A 17,060-nucleotide genomic window follows, 5' to 3' on the forward strand; every position below is an offset into this window, starting at 1 on the left:
GGAGCAATGGTCTTCCCAAGTTAAGTTGCAATTATGTGGAAGAAATAATATATCCAAAAAAACTATGATGTTTATAAAAAAGTATTGCCTTGGCTAATTAGCTCATATGGTAAAATCAATCCAATTTACATTTAAATTTTTCATTTTCATTTTTTAATTTTATTTTAGAAAGAGAGCATGCGAGTTGGGGAGAAGAACAGAGGGAGAAAGAGAAAATCTTAAACAGGCTCTATGTTCAGTTGCAGAGCCCAATGCAGGGTGTGGCTCAATCCCATGACCCTGGGACCATGACCTAAGGGAACTGAGACATCAAGGTGCTCCAACTTTGATTTGCATACAGTGCCTTAAGGACAAAAGAAAAATATTCATTGTAAGGAAGAGAGTAGCATGGAAAATACATGAGTGGTTAAAAGTATTGATAGGGAAATAGTCATGAACATACTTCTTTTCCATATAAATGGAAAATTCTACCCGTAGATATAATCTTAGTAATTACGATTATGATGCAATTTTCACTTCATTAGAAGTTACTGGAAATGTTTTCCAAGAGAGTTCTGATAATTTAAACAATCTCTTTTGAGAGGAAATAGTTTAACATTTATGTGTTAACTACCTCATTGTATAAAGAGGAAGAATATGTGTTTCTGGAAAGCTGACTTTTGAAATAGGAAAGAAGAAATTTCAAAGAATTCATTGTAAAATATCACACTCCTCTATTCTGATGTAATTTGTTATGATAATAAAAATCCTAATTCAAGTTAAATAAACATTAATATCCTGGTTGAACGATGACTATTTTATAGAAATAAAAATTCATCATTTAACAGATGAATTGTGATACTATCTTAAGTGGAAAATAAAAAAAGCTAGTGAAAATAGGAATACATTTGTTCAAGAAACGAAACATCCAGAATGGTATTTAAATATTATTATATCATTTTCAAATCATTATCACTGGTACCACATTGTTTTAAGGTTTATAAAATCCACATGAGAACAGGTATTTATTCAACGGGTATTAATTGAGCATCTCACCACGTGGCAGGCACTGGTAGGCACTGAGAATACAATGTTGGGCCAACAGGTAGAGTCACTAACCTCTTAGAATTTATAGTTTCCTGGGGAAGAAAGGCCAGTATATTTGATAGTTCTTAAATAGGAGGAAGTCTGACATATTAGAGGAACTTAAAGTTAGTTGGTGTGGTGAAAGCACAGAATGCTAAAGGGAGTCTGAGGCTGCAGGGGAGAGATAAGCAGTGGTGTGCTGGTAAACTGGTTCTCGGGGGGGTGGGGGGGACGCTGTGTTTTGTAACATTTGCCAATTTCTCCTACCGCATCCAACTTTAAACTACCAACCATTCAAAAATCAATTTACAAAATTCCGCAAAACTTAACCATCAGTATGCCATTGCCACCCAGTATGAGCCTGCTAAGACACACCCCTTTTCTCACACAAGGGCCAGATCATCCAGAGCTTTATATGCCATGATAAGGAGCTTATTATATTAAGGAACAACAGAAAGTCATTGAAGGGATTGTATTCTTAAAAATACATATTTGGCTATAATATGAAGAAAAGATTGGAGAAAAATATGATAGGATGTAATGAAATAGCTTCTGTTGCAGGGTCCTGTGAAAGATGATGATTTGGACAAGGGTGATGGCAAGGAGTAAGAGAAGTAGAAAAACTCAAGAAATATTTTTATGGTAAAATCAACAGGACTTAGTGATGAACCAGGGCACAAGGAAGAGAATGGTCTGTAGTGTAACTTACAGGTTTCTGGCTTGCAGAACTGAATGGGTGGGTGGGTCAAGATAGAAAACACTGGGGGGAAAGCAGGTTTGGAGGAAAAAGATTATGAGATTGGTTTTGGACATGGAGATTGTGAGTTGCCTTTCAGATCTCCAAGTAAAATGCGGAGTGGGTAGTGAGATATGTAGATTTGGAGATTAGAAGAGGTCCAGGCTAAAGATAACCTTTTGGGACTTAAGTGTTCAATAAAATGATTATTGACACCATGCACTTATATTATTGCCTAGGAAGAAAATACAGTGAAAAAAATGAGGACACCTAGGAACAAACCTTGAGGATTTATAGCATTTAAAGGGCAGGCAGAAGAGACTGAGCCAGCAAGGGAGAAGTCATGGCCAGAGGAGTAGGAGGAAAGCCAGTAGAGTAGAATCACAGAAGCCAAGAGCAATAGTGCTTCAGGATGGGCAGAGGGGGAGGATATTGCTAAATGATAATTCAGGGAGTAACTTGTCCAAACTCATTCTGGGGATTGAGAGCCAAGAATTCTTAATTCTGTGTTAGTTACGAACACAATCTCAATCTATTCAGATCAAAGAGAAAGAGATTTTTGTGAGGATACATAGATTTCATTGAGAAATGAAGATAGGACCTGAGATTGATGGGAATCAGAATTTTTATTGTCATTTTATTATGATTATCATATTATATTTAAGATATGATTAACATTATAAGTTTACCATAGGTCAGACACTGCTCGGTACTTTATACACATCTTTCTTTTGATTCTAACAACAACCCTATGAGAATGATGCTACCATTAGCTCCATTTTATGGATGAGAAAATTGAGCTTTGAAGAAATTAAGTAACTTCTGCAAGTCACAATAGTTGATATGGAGCCAGAGCTCCAACTTAGTTCTGATTCTGAAACTCACACTCCTGAACATTATACGAGTTAACACTAATCAAGGCAGTTATTCCCTCCATTGCCCTCTCTTTCAGGGTCCCACAGTCACTTCTGCTTCTCTCTATAGGAGTGTTCCACTTCTTTTCAATGGACGGCTTCCTCAGTTTCAGCTTGCACATGGCCCAACATAGTCTCAGCCCTGACTCTTTATGAGCTCAGGCTCTATACATCTCATTTCCAAACCATACAAGAGAATCTGATCAGACCAGCTCATTTAGTACATAGAGGGAATTCAGGTACCCCCTCATGATCCAAACAGCTCTGGTCAGGGATTGAGGTCACAAGGACAAGAGGGATTTGGGACAGGGGACTTTTACTTCAAAGGGAGCTATATAGAAACCAGATTGTTGTCTGGGCTACACTCCAATTCTGTCTTTTGTATTTTCAACCTTTCTCTTGGATCTCTTTCCTAAACATATAAACATGTTCTTCTCAGTATTAATTGAACACTTATGATGGTAAATGACAGAAGCCCAGTTAGAATTCACTTAAGCTGAAAGGGGTAATCCTTTTTTTTTTTTTTTTTTTTTTTTTTTTAAGGGGGAATCTTATTATAAGGATCCTAACGATCTCATTGATCTCTAGGGAAAGAATGTTGCTGGATCTCAGGAATAATCAGAAGCAAGGATCTAAATGTTGCTAGGACTCTGATCTTCTTTTCTTTCTTTCTGTCAGTTTTGTACCTTTGGGTTCCTCTCAATCTTGGCTTCATTTGTCTTCTTCATTGCAGTTTGCTTTTCAACACATGATAAAACAAAACAAAACAAAACAAAACAAAAACAAAAAACAAAAACCCACATGACCACAAACTTATTTTAAAGTTTATAGTTTCAATCACTGGAATGAAATTGACTCGATATTTTCTCTGGTACAAAATCTAAAAATCCTATGGTAGAGATACTTTGGCTCATTTAAGTAAATTAACCACTCTTCATTTATTCAACTGGTTCTTGAGGTAGGGTTCTTTGGACCAATTTTATCCTCTACCAATTAATCTTGACCAGAAAATGGGTCATATAAGAATACACCTTCCCCCCAAAAACCAGAAAAACTGGGATAAGGTGGGAAGAGGACTCAGTTTCCAGGAGAAGATTGCACCATTGTCTTGTTTCTCATGGCTGGCTTCCTGCACTCCAGCTTGCACATAGGCCATCAAAGTCTTAGCCCTGAGTGTCCATCAACTCCATTCTTGAGAGGGCTGGGCTAACTATGATCTTACCTTTTACCTTCCTTTTCACAGACCAGCTCGTTGAAAGAGGAATCTATATTCATCTTCATTTTCCTGATTGTAAAGCCAGGATTCCATCAACTGCAATTTGATAATTTGACTTACATTTTCACCATCTAAGAAACTAATTTTGCCAAGGTTGTCACAATAAACACTTTTCAGCTCTTATCTTATAAGAACTCTCTTCACTTTATGTCACTATTTACAATTCCTTTGTGGCAGAGACTTCCAGTTGCTTCCCAGGGTCTATTCCCCCCTTCTTCCTTAATAAAACAGATCCCCATTTTTAGCTGGCCACATGGTTGCCAGAATATGATGTATATTTCCCAGGCTCCTTTGAGGTCAGATGTGGCCATGTGGCTAATGGACTGGAAGTAGAAGAGTGTACAAAAGGTAGAGTAAACCGCTATCTTAAAAGATTGGTGCTCCCTCCCATCTTCAATATGTCCTCCTTTGTACCGGGCTGAACCGTGGCCAACCAACTTAGACTTTCAAGATGCTGAGTAGAATATAGAAAGAACTGGATGATAATGGAGCCTCTGCACTAGCACCAGCTGCCTAACTCCACATCTAGTCTGGATGAGAAAGAACTGTAATATGCAGCTAAGTCTAATCCTAACCAATATATACTTTCTTGGAACTCCCCTCCCTTTCCTTTGTTACTTTCTGTGATTTCTGCCCCTTATTGATCTTCTTCCTATTATTCTTGAATTCCAGCTCAGTCTTTTCCTTGATCCATCCTCCTTAATTGTCTCCAAGGTTCCATCCTAAGGCCTGTGCTTATTCTAAATATTCTATATGTGAAACCTCATAAATATCCACACTTTGATAGCTAAATTGTATATTTGACTCAGAAATACAAGTCTCTAGTGTTTCTATATTCTCATAAAGCACTTGACCTCTAAACAGTTGGAACATTTTCTTCAGTAGTGAGCCCACCATCTCCATTAGTGAGCCCACCATCTAGGCTGTTGCCAGAGAAAGAAGACTGAATTCCTATGGACCTCCCTTTCCGCTCTCCTGCAGCAGTCCTCAAACTGGTATTCTTCTCCTATTGAGACCCTCCTCCACCTTGCTGCTGAAGTAGTTTTTCTAAAACCAACCTTGATCATGTCACTTCACCAAACCATAAATCATTTAGACTCTCCATTATCTAAAGCATTTAGTCTATTCACCTTAATGTTTCATAATAGAAACTTCAGGGACTTTCCTCTCTCTTCAGACTTATTTTCAGCAACTTCTCCTTCAGATTTTGAAACTCCAACAATACCAATCTATTCACAGCTCCTAAATGAACCATGATGTCTTTTTCTTCTATCCGTTGTAGGTGTTGCATGTTTTAAAAATGCTCTTTTTCTGTAAGGCATGCCTTTCTTCCCCTGTTACATAGCAAATTCCCACTTATCTTATAAGATGCAACTCAAATAGTCTTTCCTCTAGAAAGATTTCCCTGACATCTTCAGGTGTATGTAATTGACACTTTCCTTCAAAGCTTCTAGTAACTTCCTAAATATGCACAAGCCTGAATTATATCCATTATAATACAAATTACATTACTTACACATCTGCATCTCTCTCTGGAGTACAAGCTTGCCTTTTTATATCTGGAATTTGTCTTCTCCCTGGCATACTGTAGGTACTCACTAAAGTGTTGCAATTATTTTTTAATTTTAAAAGATAAAAATATAGGAAAATCAATGTTCGTTCAGTTATAACTACATGAATCTAAAGCCTGACTATAAGCTCACCAATAACAGATGCAAAGTGGGGTTGCTGCTCAGTGCACAATGATTCTCCAAGTGGCCCTGACTGTACTGCCTTCCCTTTCACTTTCTTCCCCTTATCCTTGGCATTGGCTGTTCATCCAAAACTAGAGATGCTAAATCTAGCTGGGCCCATCGGATATTCCCTCTCCAGACATTTGAAAATAAATTGAGATATGTAAAATTTGAAGGTTCTCAGAGCTGAGTCATCTGACGTGAGTATCCCAGAGAGAGGGTTCGTGAACAACCAGTTATGACGATTTCCCTGCATCTGCTCTGATTTCTGTCCTCTTCAAGGTCTATGAATCCTGCCCTTCCTTTGATTTTGAGAGCAAACCTTTTAACCTATTCTCCTGTTTCAGTTGGGTTAGCCAGTCAGTTTCTTTTGCTTGCAAATTAAAAAATCTTAACCAAAGCACCAATTAGAAAAGTACTAAAGGGATGCAAACACTATTGGTAGATTCTCTATTCCATGGGTTAATGATTAAGTTCTCATAAACCCACACAGTGAAGCTTTTTGAGCATACGGATTTGATTGCCTTATAAGAGAATAGACTTAGCAGAAGCAAAGGTAGGCAAATACACAATAATCTTTTCTACAAACCATATTAACACAATTTAAATCTTTTTTTTTTCCTTTTCAGGTGTCCTTTTTTTTTTCCTTTTCAGGTGTCCCATTTTCATGTTGTTTATAAAAAGATTATATTTTCCCCCTTCTAGAAACTGAATTTCCACTTCAGATTTAAAGTGCCATGTCAAACTAGAATTTAAATAAAAATTTGGATAAAAAACTTAAAAAAAGATAAAAAACATTTTTAATTGGGCTGAAGAACAGAATAGAATTGAATACAATACAATAAAATATAATAAAATGTCATGTCAAATTAGTAAAGGACTTGGGCTTAAATTGTTCCTAGAGATTAGGTCTACTTTCCCTCAATGCCAATTAAAATGACACGGTCTGACATAATGTAGTATCTGGCGTTTCCATAGCAGCTTGCACTAAGCAGCTTTCCTTGCTAATTAGCCTGACAGTGCCCTGTGAAATACCTTCTACCCAAAGATGATATGGCCCTTTTGTAAACACAACTTCTTATGACAGGAAATGAAAAAAGCAAGATTTATCCAGATGAAACAGAAAGGGGAAATGTGTTCAGCCAAAGTGTTAAATCCAAGCTGAGAATTGGCAGAACCCTGGGAAGAAAATATCTTCTCCTGTTTTGTTATCACACACACTCAGTGGAATACTTAATAATCAGAAGGAATTAAAGGCTTGGTTTTGTAATGCAGTTTGGCAATTGGCATCTCCACTACCCACGGTCTTTGCATACGGACACAGACATTATTTAATACTGATTTAGAGGACATATCAGTCCTCTGATTCAGCCCCACCACTTCCTGTCAACAAGAACACTAATATAAAAACTCTTCACGTACCCACTGGTTATTTAACAAAGTAATCTCAGCTCTCAGGAAATAGAAAATAATCCATCAAGTCAAAGGGCTTACTGAGAATTCAAAGCTGTATCACGATTCCAGGTACTAAAGTTTACATTGAGCTCTATTTACTCTTCTTTTAGACCTAACTGAGCTGGTATAAAAGTTTAGTTTTATTGCTTTCAGTTAGTTGAGCAGCAAATCAGATTCAATAGAAAGAAACTAGAGAAGAATAAAAAATAATTCCTATCACACTGACAGTGAGAGGAGGAAAAAGAAAGTTATAGAAAAAGTAATCCCTAAACTGCAAAACACGTACTTGTCTGGAGTCATTTCAAACAAGGGCAGGGTGGCCTGGCTGGCTCAGTTGGTAGAGCATGTGACTTTTAATCTCAGGGTCCTGAGTTCAAGCCCCATGTTGGGTATGGAGCCTACTTAAAACAAACAAACAAACAAAACAAAACAAAACAAAAAAGGGCAAGTGGGCTTATTCAGTTCAGCAGCCCCTCAGGGAACACTGTATTATTATTTTGCCTTTTTAATGCCTTTGTATATTCTGAAATTATAAGGAAAGATATTTAATTTCTAATAGTAGTATTTTTAAATTAAAAATAGAACCACCCTATGACCCAGCAATTACACTACTAGGTATTTATCCAACCAATACGGGTATGCTATTTATAGCAACACTATCAACAATAGCCAAAGTATGGAAAGAGCCCAAATGTCCATTGAGGGATGAATGGATAAAAAAGATGTTTTATACACACACACACACACACACACACACACACAATGGAGTATTACTTGGCAATCAAAAGAATGAAATCTTGCCATTTGCAACTACAAGGATGGAACTAGAGGGTATTATGCTAAACGAAATTAGTCAGAGAAAGACAAATATCATATGACTTCACTCATATGAGGACTTTAAGAGACAAAAGAGATGAACATAAGGGAAAGGAAACAAAAATGATATAAAAACAGGGAAGGGGACAAAACATAAGAGACTCTTAAATATGGAGAACAAACAGAGGGTTACTGGAGGGGTTGTGGTAGGGGGGATGGGCTAAATGGGCAAGGGGCATTAAGGAATCTACTCCTGAAATCATTGTTGCACCAAATGCTAACTAACTTGGATATAAATAAAAATAAATAAATAAATAAACAAACATTAAAAAAAAAAGCTTATTTGAGTAAAAATCTATTCCAATTGGGCACATGGGAAGTAGTTAAAAGTGCTCCAGTGCTGGGAGTGAGGAGAAAGACTTATGGAGAAAAGGCTGAAGCAAAGAAAGGAAATTATTCAATTGGTTATGGCTTAAGCATTTGTCTTATTTGGAAAAGCCTATTGGCTACTTATGACGGGTTGTCCTTTTGATTTCTTAACTTCAAGTCATTTACAAGCCTAGATTTGGTTCTGTTTTCCTAGGTTGCTAAGGTATTGGAGTCACTTCAGTCTAATGGCCTGTTTAATAAATTTAACAGAATTTGGAAAGACCAAAACATAACCAGGCTAGAGGACCCATGGATTTCTTTCGGCACAGATATTTTCAGTACTCGGAAGATAGAGAAAGTAAAACAACTAGACTGAGAGACTGCCACAGTCTCACTCTGTGAAAATATAGAAACACGCTGAAAGGTGGGGACCCTGATGGCTCAGTCACGGATACATCTCTAGAGTGCACTGCGATGCTCAGCACATAAGAGGCATACTGCACATATCTGTTGAATGAATAAACCCATATGTGAGGCAAGTATTGCATCAGTACCTCACCCTTACAGCAAAAGGGGACATGGGATCTGTTCGAGCACAGCATTTGCTGAGAGAGTGGAGCAGCCAGATTGTCATTCTTGCCTGCAGTCACAGCTGGCATAGCACTCACAGTCAGAAGCCAAGCCAATTTGATCACAGAAATATACTTTGGCCAAGAACTACTTAACTAAATGGAGCCTACTTCCCATGGTCCACAAACACAGGTGTTTACAAAGGACAAACCCAAAGGACAGGGAAATTCACTGAAGTTGCTCCATGGTGTTCTCTGAACACCAAGATAAACCTGGGTAATGATTCTCAGCCCAATTTGCCTGCCTGCTCAAACACTTAACATCTACCTTGAAATTCATAGGAGTCTAAGAATATATAAAGAACTGGTTACTTCCCCTGGTTATGAAGTACATCAAAAGAAAAACAATAGACTGAATTATCAAGCAAGATTTACTCTGCATTGCACTGTTTATTCAACTAATTATGTTATCTTTCTCCTTCAAATGGTTCAAAGCATGTGAATAAAACCAGAAGTACAGAATATTCCACTTGGGTGATGAAAATTAATAGGTATATTAAGGGAGTAAAAGGTAAATGATATTTAGAAAAAGAGAGATTGGGGTGCCTGGGTGGCTCAGTTGGTTAAGTGTCCAACTTCATTCAGCCTAGGTTATGATCTCGCCATTCCGGAGTTTGAGCCCAATATGGGGCTCTGTGTTGACAGCTCAGTGCCTGAAGCCTGTTTCAGATTCTGTGTCTCCCTCTCTCTGTGTCTCCCATCCCCCACTCGCACTCTGTCTCTCTGTCTCTCTCAAAAATAAACATTAAAAAAAACTTTTTTAAATAAAGAAAAAGAGAGAGATAGAAATTACTTCAAACATCTGCTAATGGCATTTAACTTTAATTGCAAAGTCCCCAACATTACTTAAACCAGTGTCTGCCTGTCTACCAGGCACCAAGCCATACCCCTTTTGCACTATCAGGAACAGAAAGGCACACAGAGAGGCCACTGTACTTTGAACTAAAGGAATATCAGAGCTATTCTGAAATAATTGTTCTGGAGATTTCATATTTATTACATACTCTTAGTATGATCTCCTGATATTAGGAAGTATTTAGGCATCTGTTCAAAGCAAACAATTTTCTTTACTTAAATGTGGAACCCTTTGGGAGAGAGGGAGAGCTATTCCACAATAAACTCCTTCAGGTGGAGGTTAAGATTAAGTAAATCATGCCCAAACACAGACTAAAAGCCACATAAATTCATGGCATCTTATGAAACCTCTGTAGTTCTACAATTTTTTTCGAGATAAGGAATGCTAAAAATGCACTCACTATGGAATAGCCTTGTATTTCCTTAGTGCCATCCACTCTTCCTAGGCACTTATAATAAATCAAATTGCTAACTGTTTCTCAACTGCATCATTCCAAAAGAAGAGAGCTTCAAAGGAGACACTTCCCAAGTTAGCCATTCAATGGTCCTAAGACTTTAACTGACTTACACTTAGGAAGATGTGAAATATAGACCAAAGTGCAGGAAAGTAATCAAAGATGTAGATATTTTGGACATCCTAGTCTTTATTTCTCTATTTTTCTAACCTGTCTTGTATTTTCTCCAGAACCTGCTTCACAGTCATGGAGAAATATTATGAGACAAGTCTAACTCAAACACTGTTATTTGCTTTGATAGTATGTGGGAGTGGAGAGTTAAAAAATCAAGGAGTAAAATGGTTTCAGAGCTGAGCTTCATTCTCCATATTCACCCCAAAATTTAGGATAATGGCTGAATTACTATTGTTCCACCCCTCCAAGACAGAATCTCTTTACTCTGCTGGATAGAACCCAGTAGATGAAAGCCTCAAAAATAAATATTTTAAATCTTGTCAGGTATCAAATAAACACACTTTGGCTCTAAGAAATTAATTGGTTAGAGCAGAAAAGCCTTGAGGAATGAGTATGAGTCAGAGGAATTTGAATCTATCTTCCCTACTTTCCAGAACATTGTGTCCCTAGGCAAGTTAACTGAACTTCTAAGATTCAGTTTCCCCATCTGTGAAAGTGAAATAATTATATCTACTTCTTAGGATTGCTATAGGATAGGTAAAATAATTTAGTTAAATGAGTAATATGCAGTCGGGCACAAAGTACAAGCTCAATTGTTTTATTCATACCTACTTTAGACAGACTTGCATTAGATTGACTGGTGCATGTGACTATCCCAGTCACTTGACTGAAAGCACCTGGAAAGTGAAAACCATCTCTTAATTGTCTTTGAGTTTCTATACATTCACAACACAGTGTTTGCTTAAAACAAATTACACTTCTTTTTAAACAAAATCAAACATTTGCTATTTGATATTGACAGGTATAGATATATGACTAAAATAATTTTACCTTATTCCCAGATTACATTTGGCTAAAGATTCATTAATTAACATAAATGAGGACCATCGCCTCCCAGATCAACCTGCACATCACCAGATGGTGCCCTTCGTGCAGTACTCTCTTCTGCTTCCAACCCAAGGCCTCCCTTCCCCAATCTCCTAGAGTGGCTCATGTGCTTGTCTTGCAGCTCCAGTTACTCTGCCCATTTCCTTTCCCATTCCTCCCCAAGTCCTTCATCACACTGTCTCCTATTTTGTTTCTAGGAACTCATCATTCCTCTTTTTTCAGTCTCCTCCCCTCCCCATGCCTCAACTCAGTCATACAGTAAATTCTAATAGAAAGTTAGGTAAATAATGTTCCTACCTGCTTAAATGGAAACCTCCACGCTGGATATAAACCCTTCTTGATGGTTCAAGAAACTTTCCTCTATCACCCTGTTTTATGTTTGTTTTCAGAATTTATATTTTTATGATTTGCCTTTTTAGAAAGTATCTGCAGGGCCACAAAGACGGAGTTAAAGAGAGGTCCTGCTCCTTTAGGACCTAGTCCTCAGGGACATGGGGCACCTCTCAGCACCAGGAGGGATGAAGGTGCCCACAGAGCAGTTAGCACCCTGATGTGCCCTACTACATAGGTATGCCCTGCTGTGTCCTGAGACTCTTGCTTTACACTTACAGGCAAGTCCCCACACCAGAATTAACCCAAATGCAAACACCATAGCCCTCCTCTTGGGGGCTGCATATATATGTGTTGTTTTTTTTTTTTTTTTTTTCAAATGAACAGTATTTAATTCTGTCCAAGAATTAAATTTATTCTCCTATTCTAAAAATACTACTTTTTTTAAAAAGTATTACATGTTTCCATTTTTATTACCTCTCTGAGATCAGGTGGGGCTTATCAAGAGAGTATGTGGTAGCCTTGAATCTTTAGATTTGAAGTTACAATTGGGAAGACTTTTTGTTTTAATTTAATTTATTTGTTTTAATTTACATCTAAGCTAGTTAGTATATAGTGCAATAATGATTTCAGGAGTAGACTCCTTAATGCCTCTTACCCATTTAGCCCATCCCCCCTCCCATAGCCCCTCCAGTAACCCTCTGTTTGTTCTTCATATTTAAGAGTCTCTTATTTTTTATCCCCCTCCTTGTTTTTATATTATTTTTGTTTCCCTTCCCTTATGTTCATCTGTTTTTCTCTTAAAGTCCTCATATAGGTGAAGTCATATATTTGTCTTTCTCTGACTGACTAATTTCTCTTAGCATAATACCTTCTAGTTCCATCCCTGTAGTTGCAAATGGCAAGATTTCATTCTTTTTGATTACCAAGTAATACTCCATTGTATATATGTATATATGTATATATATATATATGTGTGTGTGTGTGTGTGTGTGTGTGTATGTATATACATATATATACATACACATACACCCCACATCTTTTTTATGCATTCATCCATCAATGGACATTTGAGTTCTTTCCATGTTTTGGCTATTGTCTATAGTGCTGCTTATTTATTTATTTTAAGAGAGTGTGCATGTGTGTGCATGCAAAAACGTGACTAGGGAGGGGCAGAGAGGGAGAGAGAGAGATCCCAAGCAGGCTCTGCACTGTCCAAGAACCATGAGATTATGACCTGAGCTGAAATCAAGAGTCTGATGCTCAACTGACTGAGCCATCTAGGTGCCCCTTAAATAAACTCTTGAAATTTGTAATAGTTTATCTTTTAGCAGTTCTATAATTTGAATCATAGAATTTTACAGGTGGAAGAATTTGCTCATTAATTTATTAAAGAAATTTATATTAAATGCTGCCATGTGTCAGCCTCTGTGCCAAATACTAAGTATACAGTAGTGATAAAAAGATAAATTTCTTAGTCTCATAGAGCATAGTTGGATGGGGAAGACCAATATTACAAAACAAACAAATAAATACATTTATGGTTATAATTGTTGTAAGAATTGTGAGGTGGGAAAAAAAAGGGAAAAAAAGGAAATGTGAGGTATCTCATTAAGATTGGAAGACCTCTTTGAGGAGATGAATATGCATTATTATTGTATACTGGTGGTTTGCACAATTCTAAAGTTATGAAAATTGCCCACTGGAGTTGGGCAACATGGTGACATTAAAACCTGATGGAAAGAAGCCCACCATGTCAAAATCCAGTGAAAAGTTTTCTGTAGAGAGAACAGGTATGATGGCTTCAAAATGGGAACAAGTACGGGGTATTGGAAATCTGAAAGAAGGCCAGTGAGAGTGTAATAGTTGGACAGAGAGAAGTCAATAGGAAAAAAAAAATAGAAAAGTAGCAAAGACCTGACCATTCTGGGCCTAATGGGTCATAGTAACATTTTGCTTTTATTTCCAAAGCAATGGAAGAGTTTTAAATAAGAGAATGATAAGATCTTAGGTTTTAAAGTGCTCTTGAGAATGAGAGGTAGGGAGCCAAGATGGCAGAACAGCATGGAAGTTTTTTGTGTATCTCATGTCCATGAAATACAGCCAGACCAACACTAAACCATCCTGCACACCTAGAAAACTGATCTGAGGATTAACACAACAATCTGCACAAACTGAACCACAGAATTCAGCAGGTACACGGCGCAGAGAGCTGAACTTGGGGAGAGAGAAGCTGCAGAGGACAGGCAGGAGCTTTTTCTTGTGGAGAGAGGACGGAGATGGTGGTGAGAATATATGAAAAGCACCCCTCCCTAAAAGCAGGTGGAGAGAAAGTGGAAAATTGGAAACAGCCGCAGGGACTAAACTAAAAGGGAGAAAGGAGAAAGAAGAGGGTTCAAATTCCATTAAGACTGTAAACAAGGGGAGCGCAAAGTCTGCAACTCCTCAGCTCAGTACCTGGCGGTGCTCTGGTGGGAAGGGCGAATCCCCAGGAGGAGAGTGGGGTCCAGGAGGTTCTCGGGCCACACGGGAAGAAGCGGTTCCACTGCTGGAAGGACATTTGGTAGAGGCTGTGAGGCAACCTGGGCCCAGCAGACCCCAGAGAACGGCCACATTCGCTGGTGCTGGAACAAGGTCCTTTAGGGTGAAGCCTGGTGCTAGAGGTGTGTTGTGATTTTCCATAATCCCTGAAAAGCTGCTATTACACTATGTCGCAAACTTTTTCTGGGGTGGGGTGGCACCTGGCTGCAGTCTCTGGGCAGCAGCAGCAGCAGCTGTCGCAAACTTTTTCTGGGGTGGGGTGGCACCTGGCTGCAGTCTCTGGGCAGCAGCAGCAGCAGCAGCACAGTAACGCAAACCTTCCTGGGTGCGGCCGGCATTTGGCCATTGCTCAGTGAGACTCTCCGTAGAGGGGCGGAACGAGTCAAAGCCACATTCCCTCAGACGTAAGGAGCCGGGGGAAAACAGCCGCATCCGAGAGAAAACTCAGGAGAGAGGTACTATGTGGGGCTTGGTCATGGACAGTGTAAAAGCAGGGAGTGGATGAAAGCTGAAGACAAAGGACAGGTGCATGATTGCTGATCGGGGAGAACATTTTGATACTTGAGACTGGGTAACTGGGTGCCGCCATTTTCACCAATCCCATGCATGCGCATACACACCTACAAGTGCCACAACAACCAACCCTAATAGGCTAGCAGCGCCATCTAGTGGAGAACGGAGCTGTTACACTAAGCCCCGCCCAACTGGGCCAACCTCCCTGTTCAAGAAGAGAAGTCTCACCTCCTGCTTAGTTTATGGACTACAAAGCACTTCATAGTCTGACTTCTAGGGGAAAAACAAAGTAATTTCAGTCGTATTTCAGTCTGTTAGGTCCATCTATTCAATTTCCTTTCTTTCTTTTTTCTTTTTTTCTCTTTTTCATTTCTTTTCTTTTTCTTGAATACAGAAAAATTCATGTTTATTTTCAATTTTCATTAAAAATATTTTTCTTTAATTTTTTTCTATATTTTTTACTTTTGTGTAAATTTTTTCAAATTCTTTTTTACTTCCATCATTTTATTTTAGTCTACTAAAGTGTATTCATTTTTTTTCAAATTTTCAAACGGTTTCCTTTTTTTTCTTTCCCCTTTTTTCTCTAATCTATCAAGCCACTTTCAACACCCAGACAAAAACACACCTAGGATCTAGCATCATTTATTCAATTTTGTGTGTGTGTGTTTTTAATTTTTTAATTTTAATTTTAATTTTTTCTACCTCATTAATTCCTTTTCTCCCTTCAAAATGATGAAACGAAGGAATTCACCCCAAAAGAAAGAACAGGAAGAAATGACAGCCAAGGACTTAACCAACACAGATACAAGCAAGATGTCTGAACCAGAATTTAGAATCACGATAATAAGAGGGCTAGCTGGAGTTGAAAATAGATTAGAATCCCTTTATGCTGAGATGAAAGAAGTAAAAACTAGTCAGAATAAAATAAAAAATGCTATAACTGAGCTGCAATCATGAATGGATGCCTCCGTGACAGGGAAGGATGAGGCAGAACAGAGAATCAGCAATACAGAGGACAAACTTATGGAGAATAATGAAGCAGAAAAAAAAGAGGGAGATTAAGGCAAAAGGGCATGATTTAAGAATTAGAGAACTCAGTGACTCATTAAAAAGGAACATCAGAATCATAGGGGTCCCAGAAGAGGAAGAGAGAGAAATAGGGGTAGAAGGGTTATGTGAGCAAATCATAGTGGAAAACTTTCCTAACCTGGGGAAAGACACAGATGTCAAAATTCAGGAAACACAGAGGATTCCCATTAGATTCAACAAAAACCGACCATCAACAAGGCATATCATAGTCAAATTCACAAAATACTCAGGCATGGAGAGAATCATGAAAGCAGCAAGGGAAAAAAAAAATCCTTAACTTACAAGGGAAGACAGATCAGGTTTGCAACAGACCTATCCACAGAAACTTGGCAGGCCAAAAAGGAGTGGCAGGATATATTCAATGTGCTGAATCAGAAAAATATGCAGCCAAGAATTCTCTACCCAGCAAGGCTGTCATTGAAAATAGAAGGAGAGATAAAATGTTTCCCAGACAAACAAAAATTAAAGGAGTTTGTGACCACTAAACCAGCCCTGTAAGAAATTTTAAGGAGGACTTTTTGAGGGGAGAAAAGATGAAAATATAAATACATACATACATACACACACACATACATACATACCAAAAGTAACAAAGATTAGAAAGGAACAGAGCACACCACCAGAAACTTCAACTCTACAAGCAACATACTACGAACATACTTCAACTCTACAAGCAACATACTGGCAATATATTCATATCTTTCAGTACCACTCTAAACAGCAATAGACTCAATGCTCCAATCAAACGATATAGGGTAACAGAATCAATAAGAAAACAATATCCATCTATATGCTGTTAATAAGAGACCCACTTTAGACCTAAAGACACCTTCAGATTGAAAGTAAGAGGATGGAGAACCATCTATCATGCTAATGGTCAACAAAAGAAAGCTGGAGTAGCCATACTTATATCAGACAATCTAGACTTTAAAATAAAGACTGTATCAAGGGATGCAGAAGGGCATTATATCATAATCAAGGGGTCTATAGACCAAGAACACCTAACAATTGTAAACATTTATGTACCAAATGTGAGAGCACCCAAATATATAAATCAACTAATCACAAACATAAACTCATCAATCATTCCTTAATGCCCCTTACCCATTTAGCCCATCCCTCCTCCCACACCCCCTCCCGCAACCCTCAGTTTGTTCTCCATATTTTTGAGACTCTTCTGTTTTTTTCCCCTTCCTGTTTTTATATTATTTTTGTTTCCCTT

At 38.1% G+C, this 17,060-nt stretch overlaps 1 non-coding gene across 1 annotated transcript; it reads left to right on the forward strand.

Moving 5' to 3' along the window:
* Positions 1–7,498: 7,498 nt before the first annotated feature.
* Positions 7,499–7,571, forward strand: TRNAK-UUU (transfer RNA lysine (anticodon UUU)). The gene has a single exon. It is a non-coding gene; the product is annotated as a tRNA-Lys (tRNA).
* The last annotated feature ends 9,489 nt before the right edge of the window (positions 7,572–17,060 follow it).

Source organism: Herpailurus yagouaroundi, unplaced genomic scaffold, assembly GCF_014898765.1.
Source record: "Herpailurus yagouaroundi ecotype Mexico unplaced genomic scaffold, PumYag 165, whole genome shotgun sequence".
NCBI lineage: Eukaryota > Metazoa > Chordata > Mammalia > Carnivora > Felidae > Herpailurus > Herpailurus yagouaroundi.